Raw genomic sequence first — 12,813 nt, 5'->3', positions numbered from 1 at the left:
TCCCCGACCTTGACAGGGTCATTCTGTCCCTGAGCAAGGCAGTTAACCCACTGTTCCCCAGGATGTCTATTAAGGCAGACCCCCGCACCTCTCTGATTCAGAGGGGTTGGGTTAAATGCGGAAGACACATTTGAAGGCATTCAGTTGTACAACTGACTAGGTATACCCCCCTTACCCAGTTTGCAGTAATGCCAAGTCTCATAGAATGGTTTCCTTCCTTATTTGCAGTGGCACATCTTTTGGGGCTCCTGAGTGGGGCAGCGGTCTAAGGCACTGCATCTCAGTGCTGGAGGAGTCACTACAGACCCTGGTTTGATTCCAGGCTGTATCACAACCGGCCCCGTGATTGGGAGTCCCATAGGGCGGCGCACAATTGGACCAGCGTCGTCCAGGTTAGGGTTTGCCCAGGGTAGGCAGTCATGTAAATAAGAATTTGTTCTTAACTGACTTGCTTAGTTAAATAAAATAATAACAAATCTTACTGCAGTGTGTACAGTGGCTTAGTGGGTATCACAACCATTCATAAAGGTCAGAACAGATACAGAACAGATACAGTATATGAAAGAAATCACTTTAAGATTCACTCATATGTGTCTATATTTGTTATCTGTATTTTAATGGTCTTCTGACTATACTGTCATGTGTCCCTGCTTGTCTCCTCCAGCTCGGGCACGCCTCTCCATGCCACAGTGTCCGTGTGACCTACAGCCACGCCCTGGAGGTGCTGGGGACCAGTCCGGCAGAAGACCAGCCAACCAGCAGGGAAGGCAGTTTGTAGACTCTTAGATGTGTTTCTGGTGTAGGGAAGTCCAACAGAATCCAACAAAACCAGGTAGGACCGTGCAAATGGAAGGTTTGAGTGTGGAAGTCTCCTTACTCGTCTCTAGTATACAGTCCCTTTACAAGTCAAAATGTTGAATAAACGTCATTTTAATTTGTTGTCTGCTAATTTTGTTCTTCTGCCGTTGAACATTTTAGACAAAATATCAACAGGAAAGTATTGTTAAACCAGCTTCAAAACGCAGGTCTCCAAGTGTGGCTCTCACAATTTGTTTGAGGCACATGCACAAGACGTAAGTATATACTATTGGAAGTCTTGCAGGTGTTTACATGATTTTGCACGTGTCGGGTGATAGAAATCTCAATGGCAGTACCGGTGTTTTGAAAAGTCAGTTTAATAATTCTGTGGATATTTTTTCTCAAATTTGTAGATGCATAAGGACCAAAAGCACAGAAAACAGGTAGACAACCGGTAGTTCAAATGACATTTATTCAACATTCTGGCTTGTAGATCTCGTGGGAGAACATTTTCCAGACAAATGTACAGCATTGTCTCAGACAGCGGTATCACAGTCTGATATATTAGATTTGTGTATAACGCATTATTCCTAATGCTTGGAGAGAGAAGTGTATAGCACTGAGCAGAAGGGATTTATCTCTGACGGGCCCTGTCTGAAATGTTATTGTTGGCCTTGGGTCTGCAGAGACCATACATACTTACTATGAACTGTATGTAAAGTATGCACATATTAATATACAGTGGGACAAAAAATATTTAGTCAGCCACCAATTGTGCAAGTTCTCCCACTTAAAAAGAAGAGAGAGGCCTGTAATGTTCATCATAGGTACACTTCAACTATGACAGACAACATGAGAGAGGAAAAATCCAGAAAATCACATTGTAGGATTTTTAATGGATTTATTTGCAAATTATGGTGGAAAATAAGTATTTGGTCACCGACAAACAAGCAAGATTTCTGGCTCTCACAGACCTGTAACTTATTCTTTAAGAGGCTCCTCTGTCCTCCACTTGTTACCTGTATTAATGGCACCTGTTTGAACTTATTATCAGTATAAAATACACCTGTCCACAACCTCAAACAGTCACACTCCAAACTCTACTATGGCCAAGACCAAAGACCTGTCAAAGGACACCAGAAACAAAATTGTAGACCTGCACCAGGCTGGGAAGACTGAATCTGCAATAGGTAAGCAGCTTGGTTTGAAGAAATCAACTGTGGGAGCAATTATTAGGAAATGGAAGACATACAAGACCACTGATAATCTCCTTCGATCTGGGGCTCCACGCAAGATCTCACCCCGTGGGGTCAAAATGATCACAAGAACGGTGAGCAAAAAATCCCAGAACCACACGGGGGGACCTAGTGAATGACCTGCAGAGAGCTGGGACCAAAGTAACAAAGCCTACCATCAGTAACACACTACGCCACCAGGGACTCAAATCCTGCAGTGCCAGACGTGTCCCCCTGCTTAAGCCAGTACATGTCCAGGCCCGCCTGAAGTTTGCTAGAGAGCATTTGGATGATCCAGAAGAAGATTGGGAGAATGTCAGATGAAACCAAAATATAACGTTTTGGTAAAAACGCAACTCGTTGTGTTTGGAGGACAAAGAATGCTGAGTTGCATCCAAAGAACACCATACCTACTGTGAAGCATGGGGGTGGAAACAGCATGCTTTGGGACAGTTTTTCTGCAAAGGGACCAGGACGACTGATCCGTGTAAAGGAAAGAATGAATGGGGCCATGTATCGTGAGATTTTGAGTGAAAACCTCCTTCCATCAGCAAGGGCATTGAAGATGAAACGTGGCTGGGTCTTTCAGCATAACAATGATCCCAAACACACTGTCCGGGCAACAAAGGAGTGGCTTCGTAAGAAGCATTTCAAGGTCCTGGAGTGGCCTAGCAAGTCTCCCCATAGAAAATCTTTGGAGGGAGTTGAAAGTCCGTGTTGCCCAGCAACAGCCCCAAAACATCACTGCTCTAGAGGAGATCTGCATGGAGGAATGGGCCAAAATACCAGCAACAGTGTGTGAAAACCTTGTGAAGACTTACAGAAAACGTTTGACCTCTGTCATTGCCAACAAAGGTTATATATTGACCAAATACTTATTTTCCACCATAATTTGCAAATAAATTCATTAAAAATCCTACAATGTGTTTTTTCTGGATTTTTTTCCCCTCATTTTGTCTGTCATAGTTGAAGTGATGATGATGAAAATTACATGTCTCATCTTTTTAAGTGGGAGAACTTACACAATTGGTGGCTGACTAAATACTTTTTTGCCCCACTGTATGTAATGTAAAATATTGTGCATGAATGTGTTTGTATAATATCTATATGAGTTGGGTCTTTATACGAGCTTGGTCTATAAGAGTCCACAAAGAGCATGCGTATTTGTGTAGTGTGTGTGTGTACTTGTCTGTGTGTGTGCTTGCTTGTTTGCGCCTGTTCATGTGTGTGCCTTGTGTACACTGATGCGAAGACTGATGTTTCTGGGTTAATGAATACATAAGGTAAGCTAGTCAAGCAGAAGGAGAGAGACGCAACCATGCGTTTCCCCAGGCATTAGCTTTCAGCTTCAATACAGAACAACCCATCTTGATTTTTACTGTGATGCCAGTAGAAGTCAAGCTCAACCCAGAGAGTTTGAAGGATGCCTTTGTGTGATGCTAACATCACATAATAGATACTTAGTCCCACAGTATCCTTAACTGGGGTGTGTTGACTTTAGCAAATGTGCTGTGATGTGCCCTTCTAGATGTGTTTATCATGGGACTTATCATCTGCTATCTGTTAATTTAGCCCCTGACATTCTGTACCTGTTACTGTGGCCCTGTTTTTCAATTCCATAGTTTCCTGTTTGTTTATGGTTTACAGTTTTGGTAAATTGCTACTTTGTTTATGCTGTGTTGTTTTTGTCCCTACCGAGGAGGATGGAACTCATTGAACCAGGCAGAATTCTATGGAGAGCGGAGACATTAGCGCTAACACACAGCTTATCTCGGAGGCTTTAATTGGCACATGAACCATGAAGGGACCCCCACTGACTCTCACAGCACTTAGATAGGCTGTATTTAGCATTTTGATTGCTGGTGTTGACGTTGAACTGACAAAGTAGATGTTGCTCAATCATAGATAACACAGAGGGAAACATGCTCTGGAAGAGTGTTACTTGTCATGACCATGTTGGATTGAGCCGTTTGAGGGTTCCATCTTTCAGACTGCTGGGCTCAGAGGTGGCCTCTGTCAGGGTATTGATTGGCTCTGGAGGCTGAGGTCAGGTCATGGGTCACTAGGGCATCTTTGTCTTTCTGTAGCTGGTAGGCTTGGTCTGGTGTGAGGAGGAAGTAATTACAGTACATTTCAAACACATCCATTAACCCCCCCCACACACACACGCACACATAATGATTTCACAGATTCAAACTTTTCACATGATTTTTGAGAAAAATACTGTATTTAAAAATACAAGATTAGTGTTTGTATTTCCTATCCACACAGTGTAGGATTGGAGAATCTCTCTGTCATCAATGAGACTACAGCGTTTGCTACAGTACATCATTAATTTATCTCCTCATACAAGTATTTGCTAGATGGTACACTGTCCTTCTCTCAGCACATATCTAAGCTGCAGGCTAGAGTTAAATCTAGACTTGGTTTCTTCTATCGTAATCGCTCCTCTTTCACCCCAGCTGCCAAACTAACCCTGATTTCAGATGACCATCCTACCCATGCTAGATTACGGAGAAGTAATTTATAGATCGGCAGGTAAGGGTGCTCTTGACCGGCTAGATGTTCTTTACCATTATTGTCGACACAGAGCCCCGCCGATCCATCACGACTGGACTGCCGACGTGATCGCCCGATGTGGTCAGGCTATTCTGTTACGATATCACAAAGAACCATCTACTAGCCCCGACCCGCTAGCTTTTCTGAATGCTGTGTCCCCTGCTCGCCTAGCATAGTAGTCACCGAACAGCACCCTGATTCACCTATTGCTGCTCTTTTGACCCTATTATCACTCGGCTACGCAGCTGTTGCCCCCTGGACTGTTTCAATAACACGGTACCTCTTTTTGTTTACCTGTCGGCCCCTGCCTCGAACTCAGGTCCTGTATGTAACTAACTGACCCGCTCTGCCCATTCATCACCATTTACCCGTTGTTGTCTTAGCTCTCCTGATCAACACCTGTGATTGCATTATAGGTCTCTCTATAATGTCAATATGCCTTGTCTACTGCTGTCTTGACTCTTTTTTGTTTTTATTGTTTTACTTCACTGTAGAGCCCTCAGTCCCGCTTAAAATGCCTTAGATAGCTCTTTCATCCCACCCCACACACATGCAGAGACTTCACCTAGGTTAACTGATTCCTCCAGAGACGAAACCTCTCTCATCGTCACCCAACACATAGGTTTACCTCCACTGTACTCACCTCCTACCATACCCTTGTCTGTACATTATGCCTTGAATCTATTCTACCACGCCCAGAAACCTGCTCCTCTTATTCTCTGTCCCCAATGTACTAGAAAACTATTTTTTATAGCCTTTAGCCGTACCCTTATCCTACTCCTCCTCTGTTCCTCTGGTGATGAAGAGGTTAACGCAGGCCCTGTAGCGCCTGGGGAATAGGAGTGGAACTGGGGGCTATCATTTGTTGGCTTCTGTAACCGTAAAAGCCTTGGTTTCATGCATGTTAACACCAGAAGCCTCCTCCCTAAGTTATTTTTTTTCACTGCTTTAGCACACTCCGCCAACCCTGATGTCCTAGCCGTGTCTGAATCCTAGCTTTGGAAGGCCACCAAAACATTTTGAAATTTCCATCCCCAACTACAACATTTTCCGCCACGATAGAACTGCCAAAGGGGGTGGAGTTGCAATCTACTGCAGAGACCGCCTGCAGAGTTCTGTCATGCTATCCAGCTCTGTGCCCAAACAGTTCGAGCTTCTACTTTTAAAAATCCACCTTTCCAGAAATAAGTCTCTCCCTGTTGCCGCTTGTTATAGACCCCCCCTCAGTCCCCGCTGGACACCATATGTGAATTAATCGCCCCGCATTTATCTTCAGAGTTTGTACTGTTAGGTGACCTAAACTGGGATGTGCTTCACACCCCAGCCGTCCTACATTCTAAGCTAGATGCCCTCAATCTCACACAAGTTATCATGGACCCTACCAGGTACAACCCTAAATCCGTAAACACAGGCACCCTCATAGATATCATCCTGACCATCCTGCCCTCTAAAAAAAAACAGCTGTCTTTAACCAGGATCTCAGCGATCATTGCCTGTGTCCGTAATGGGTCCTCTGTCAATCGACCACCCCTCATCACTGTCAAACGCTTCCTAAAACACTTCAGCGAGCAGGCCTTTCTAATTGATCTGGCCCGGGCATCCTGGAAGGATATTTACCTCATTCCGTCAATAGAGGATGCCTGGTTATTCCCTAAAAGTGCTTTCCTCATCATCTTAAATAAGCATGGCCCATTCAATAAAAAAAATGAAGAACAGATATAGCCCTTGGTTCACTCCAGACCTGACTGCCCTCCCAGCTGCCCTCTGCACGGAGGCTGGGAAACACTGATACACTGATAAATCTACGACAATCGAGAATTTCAATAAGCATTTTTCTACGGCTGGCCATGCTTTCCACCTGGCTACCCCTAACCCGGTCAAGAGCTCTGCAACCCCTGCAGCAACTTGCCCAAGCCTCCCCATTTCTCCTTCACCCAAATCCAGATAGCTGATGTTCTGAAAGAGCTGCAAAATCTGCACCCCTGCAAATCAGCTGGGCTAGACAATCTGGACCCTCTCTTTCTAAAATAATTCGCCACAATTGTTGCAACCCCTATTACTAGCCTGTTCAACCTCTCTTTCATATTGTTTGAGATCCCCAAAGATTGGATAGCTGCCGCGGTCATCCCCCTCTTCAAAGGGGGAGACCCTCTAGACCCAAACTGTTACAAACCTATATCTACCCTACCCTGCCTTTTCTAAGGTCTTCGAAAGCCAAGTTAACAAACAGATCACCAACCATTTTGAATCCCACCGTACCTTCTCCGCTATGCAATCTGGTTTCCGAGCTGGTCATGGGTGCACCTCAGCCACTCTCAAGGTCCTAAACGATAAAAGACAATACTGTGCATCCGTCTTCATCGATCTGGCCAAGGCTTTTGACTCTGTCAATCACAGCATTCTTATCAGCGGACTCAACAGCCTTGGTTTCTCAAATGACTGCCTCACCTGGTTCACCAACTACTTCTCTGATAGAGTTCAGTGTGTCAAATCGGAGGGTCTGTTTTCCGGACCTCTGGCAGTATCTATGGGGCTGCCACAGAGTTCAATTCTCAGGCCGACTCTTTTCTCTGTATACATCAATGATGTCGCTCTTGCTGCTGGTGATTATCTGATCCACTTCTACGCAGACGATACCATTCTGTATACTTCTGGCCCTTCTTTGGACACTGTGTTAACAAACCTCCAGACGAGCTTTAATGCCATACAACTCCCCTTCCGTGCCCTCCAACTGCTCTTAAATGCAAGTAAAACTGAATGCATGCTCTTCAACCGATTGCTGCCCGTACCCTCCCGCCTGACTAGCATCACTACTCTGGTCGGTTCTGACTGTAGACAACTACAAATACCTAGGTCTCTGGCTAGGCTGTAAACTCTCCTTCCAGACTCGCATTAAGCATCTCCAATCCAAAATTAAATCTAGAATTGGCTTCCTATTTCGCAACAAAGCATCCTCCATTCATGCTGCCAAACATACCCTCGTAAAACTGACTGTCCTACTGATCCTTGACTTCGTTGATGTCATTTACAAAATAGCCTCCAACACTCTACTCAGCAAATTGGATGCAGTCTATCACAGTGCCATCTGTTTTGTCACCAAAGCCCCATATACTACCCACCACTGCGACCTGTATGCTCTCGTTGGCTGGCCCTCGCTTCATATTCTTCGCCAAACCCACTGGCTCCAGGTAATCTATAAGTCTTTGATAGGTAAAGCCCCACCCTATCTCAGCTCACTGGTCTCCATAGCAGCACCCACCCGCAGCACGCAGGTATATTTCACTGGTCACCCTCAACCAATTCCTCCTTTGGCTGCATTTCCTCCAGTTCTCTGCTGCCAATGACTGGAACGAATTGCAAAAATCACTAAAGTTGGAGACTCATATCTCCCTCACTAACTTTAAGCATCATCTGTCAGAGCATCTTACAGATCATTGTACCTGTACATAGCCCATCTGTAAATAGCCCACCCAACTACCTCATCCCCATATTGTTATTTATTTTTTCTGCTCCTTTGCACCCCAATATCTCTACTCTACACATTCATCTTCTGCACATCTATCACTCCAGTGTTTAATTTCTATATTGTAATTATTTTGCGACTATGGCCTATTTATTGCCTTACCTCCCTAATCTTACTTCATTTGCACACACTGTATATATTATTTTCTATTGTGTTATTGACTGTACGTTTGTTTATTCCATGTGTAACTCTGTGTTTGTCGCTTTGCTTTATCTTGGCCAGTTCACAGTTGTAAATGAGAACTTGTTCTCAACTGGCCTACCTGTTTAAATAAAGGGGAAATTAAAAATGAATTTTAAACATTCGGCCATCAGAATTTCTACCAGTGGTCCTTATAGGACACATCACTGCACTCCATAGTCCTCTATAAACAGGTAATCTCTGTATACCTGTCGCAAGACCCACTGGTTGATGCTTATTTATAAAACCCTATTAGGCATCACCCCCCAAACCTGAGGTATCTACTGCATCCCTCATCCTCCACATACAACACCCATTCTGCCAGTCACAATCTGTTAAAGGTCCCCCAAAGCACACACATCCCTAGGTCGCTCCTCTTTTCAGTTCGCTGCAGCTAACGACTGCAACAAGCTGCATCAAACACTCAAACTGGACAGTTTTATCTCAATCTCTTCATTCAAAGACTCAGTCATGGACACTATTACTGACCATTGTGGCTGCTTTGTGTGATGTTTTGTTGTCACTACCTGCTTGCCCTTGGTGCTGTTGTCTGTGCCCAATAATGTTTGTACCTTGTTTTGTGCTATTACCATGCTGTGTTGTTATGTGTTGCTGCCTTGCTATGTTGTTGTCTTAGGTCTCTCTTTATGTTATGATCAAATGTATTTATATAGCCCTTTGTACATCAGTTGATATCTCAAAGTGCTGTACAGAAACCCAGCCGAAAACCCCAAACAGCAAGCAATGCAGGTGTAGAAGCACGGTGGCTAGGAAAAACTCCCTAGAAAGGCCCAAACCAAGGAAGAATCCTAGAGAGGAACCAGGCTATGTGGGGTGGCCAGTCCTCTTCTGGCTGTCCCGGGTGGAGATTATAACAGAACATGGCCAAGATGTTCAAATGTTCATAAATGACCAGCATGGTCAAATAATAATAATCATGGAAAGAGCAGGTGTTCCTAATGTTTGTACACTCAGTGCTGTATATAAATCAAACATTAAAATTGCCTTGTAAAGCTCTTATACATTGTGGTGGTTGGCAAGAATGTTTTCTATAGATGATCTTTATATGCCCAAATCATCTCTACAGTCTGCTGGTTGTACAGAATCACAAACTCCCAACGCATGCAACATATAAAATGTAATCCAAATGAAATTATAAATAGAGAGAGAGAGTACTTTAATCCACATTATCGGCTCCCGAGTGGTGCAGTCGTCTAAGGCACTGCATCTTAGTGCTAGAGGCGTCACTACAGACCCTGGTTCGATTCCAGGCTGTATCACAACCGGCCGTGATTGGGAGTACCATAGGGCGGCACAAAATTGGCCCAGCTTCGTCTGGGTTTGGCCGGGGTAGGCCGCCATTGTAAATAAAAGTTTGTTCTTAATTGTCTTGCCTAGTTAAATAACGGTTAAATAAAAATGATGTAGTCTGGATATTGTCATTGGAAAGCAACACAGCTTCAGTCTGGAGCCTGAGTTTGTGACTATTACTTCTCTTGTTTGCTCCTGATTTTATTTGCCAGTCCACAAATGTCTTATCTAATTCAGTTACAAGGTAGAACCAAACAAGATATATTATGTATACTTCAGTTTTCTGGTTTTATTAACATCAAGTCTTGTTATGCTGTTATGTGCAGCACTTCAACCAGAGCGATACAAAGATCATGGAACGGATGTCTGTTTTGTTGATCTCATCTGTAGGTTTTTGTTGGGAAGTCACTTTTTATTTACTCATTGTTGGAGTCTGCTCAGGCCTTCCTCTCACAATGTGCCACTATGGATCAGAAGACGGCAAAGGAAGTCGGCAGGATATGGCAAAACCAATTATCAGATCATTATGTCAAGAAATTAGCAGTACTGGTGCGTGGGTAAAATCACTGGTGAAGCCAAGTCGGTAAAAAAAGTCACATTACATGTTGTGATAATTGCATTGTTTGCTCTATAGCCCGTTAAGTCATATGCCTTGTGGCTGTGATATACTGTGTCGGCCCAAGGCCGAGACAGTAAGAAGACACTGGCAGAAAAAATTAAACCACATCTTTGCTTCATCAGAAAACCGGAGAGCAACCTCTGTCCAGTGAAGTCCACAAAGCATATTGTATGTAACAAACAGTTACATGACCTACAGCATGGTCAAGCCAGTTAATGTTTCTGACATTTTCAGACTACTAAACAACTGTTGATTTAGAACCATGGAGAGTTGCCTCAAGTTGCAAAGAAAACAGGAGCTGCCTTCACTATTCCAGCAAAATCAACATTTTACATAATCAAATCACCCATGCTTAGTCTAATACAGTGATAACTAAAAGATACAAAATAATATTTAGTCCAAAATCAACTTAAGCTAAATATGATGTGGCTGTCCATGGTTCTGATTTTCTGTGTGTGTGTGTGTGTGTGTGTGTGTGTGTGCAAGCAGAAAAAAACATTTACCCTACTTGTAGAGAAAAGCTAATCCTCTTCTCTTTCATGTTGCAGTAACGGTCTATAACTCTGTCATACAGTGAACGGTCTATAACTCTTATTTTTTATTGTCCAAGACTAAAATGTTAGCTTGCTAGCCTAACTTCCTTTCATGGGAACGTTAGCCAATTAACATTAGCCTTCTACATCTAGCTACATATTGAACTTCCTTCCTCTCAGGCAAGGGTCACAATGTATGAATTCATGTTTGGATCAGAATCACCATTATATTTATTGGCCAGTATGGAGAATTAAGTAAAACCACAAGTCCAAATCCCTATCTCCATCCATGGCTAATTTAGGAAAGGGCTAATTGTAGCTAGCTAGCCACCAGAGAACAACAAAACAACGAGATGCAACAATTCAAGTTGTTCCTGTCAATTACGTATTGCTCTCGAAGGGATGTGATTGGAGTGAAGCCAAATGCTCGCTGGCTTCCCTTACGTTTAATGCTACGGGTGGCAACAAAGTCATATTCTTTTTGACCAGACCGCATCACATGCAGAGACAGAGGGGTGCTGTTTTGCTCACTCGAATGCTTTCTCTAGTGAGATACATTCAGCCTCTTGATTAATTATGTTATATGTTTCATTTGATTTTTCTTGGTCAGTTTTTTTGGAGAAGCTTGGCTTCCCTTGGCATCCATGAATACACACCACTGGGAATGAGTTATGTGTTCCTGGTTGGGAAGAAAATGCTAATCACATAATTAGCTAGATCCATTGTCATTGACTCTGCAGTGAGATCTGCCCCTCCTGTTCCTCTGCCTTTCCTCTCTGTAGATATGAGTCCTCAGCAGCAGAGTACCGGTCGCTGGGTGTCGAGGCAGGCTGCAGTGGCTGCAGACATGTGGGAGAGAGTGATGTCACGCAGTGTCCAGCGCCACAAACACATGCAGTGTACACAGATGGGTGGGGATAAAACGCGAACGTCTAGCAACCCAAAGGTTGCGTGTTCGAATCTCATCACGGAAAACTTCAGCAATTTATCTTATTGGCAACTTTGCAACAATATACTACTTTTTAATAACTACTTAGCATGTTAACTAACCCTTCCCCTAACCTTAATCCCAAACCTTAACTTTAACCCATAACCCCTAGCCTAGCCAACTAGCTAACGTTAGCCACAACAAATTGGAATTCGTAACATATCATACTAATTTAAGTGTCACAGATTTCCATTTACAATATTGGCCCAGGTTGAGTCCAGGTTGGCCCACACAAAATTGCATTAAGATTGTTCAGCCTTCCTATTGGTCAACAAAAGATGGTCTGTCTCTGGTTGTCAAATTGGAAGGCTGCACCCTTCCTCTCTTCCATCAGCGTCAATCAGAGGTGTGGTTAAGCACAATCATCAATGGTAGAAATTACACTGCCATTACATGGTTGCTAAAATTCTATCATGTTCGCCTAATTTCAGTTTGTGACAAAACAAGCAAAAAATGTCTGAGAGAAATGCTGTGTAGAGAATCATTGTACCATCTAAATTGCTGTGAAATATCTTTTCAGTAATGAAAAATAGCGTACTTTCAGCTGTTAGAAGCTGGTGTATAAAACTGAACCTAAAAAGACACAGAAATTGCCTGCCATTACCTGTTTGCTAAATTCTGCATTGTTCACCTAATTTCAGTTTGTGACAAAACGAGCAAAAAATGTCTGAGAGAAATGCTGTGTAGAGAATCATTGTACCATCTAAATATTGTTTGAAGCTGGTAGACAAAACCGAAACTAAGAGGCTCAAAAGTGGGGAGGGGATGGGGAGTAAATCCTGGAGGGGGAAGAGTTGTTTAGATTCAGCATAAGTGTTGTTGCAATTCGTTCAGCTTCAACAATGTTTTATTTTTTATATAACCTTTATTTAACTAGGCAAGTAAACAAGGGGGAAGCATCTTAGAAATAGTTCCTTTAATGCAGGGGTTCTCAACTTTTGGGGCCGGGGACCTGTTTTGTGATAGCAAATTCCTCAGGGACCCCGCATAATCAGAACACAACAGGTGAGATTAAAAATAGCATACAAGGAGTTTTACTATGACTTCGGCAGTGCATGGCCGGACGA

This window comes from Oncorhynchus keta, chromosome 11 (genome assembly GCF_023373465.1).
Source record: "Oncorhynchus keta strain PuntledgeMale-10-30-2019 chromosome 11, Oket_V2, whole genome shotgun sequence".
NCBI classification, from domain to species: domain Eukaryota; kingdom Metazoa; phylum Chordata; class Actinopteri; order Salmoniformes; family Salmonidae; genus Oncorhynchus; species Oncorhynchus keta.
This window is presented reverse-complemented; position numbering follows the sequence as displayed.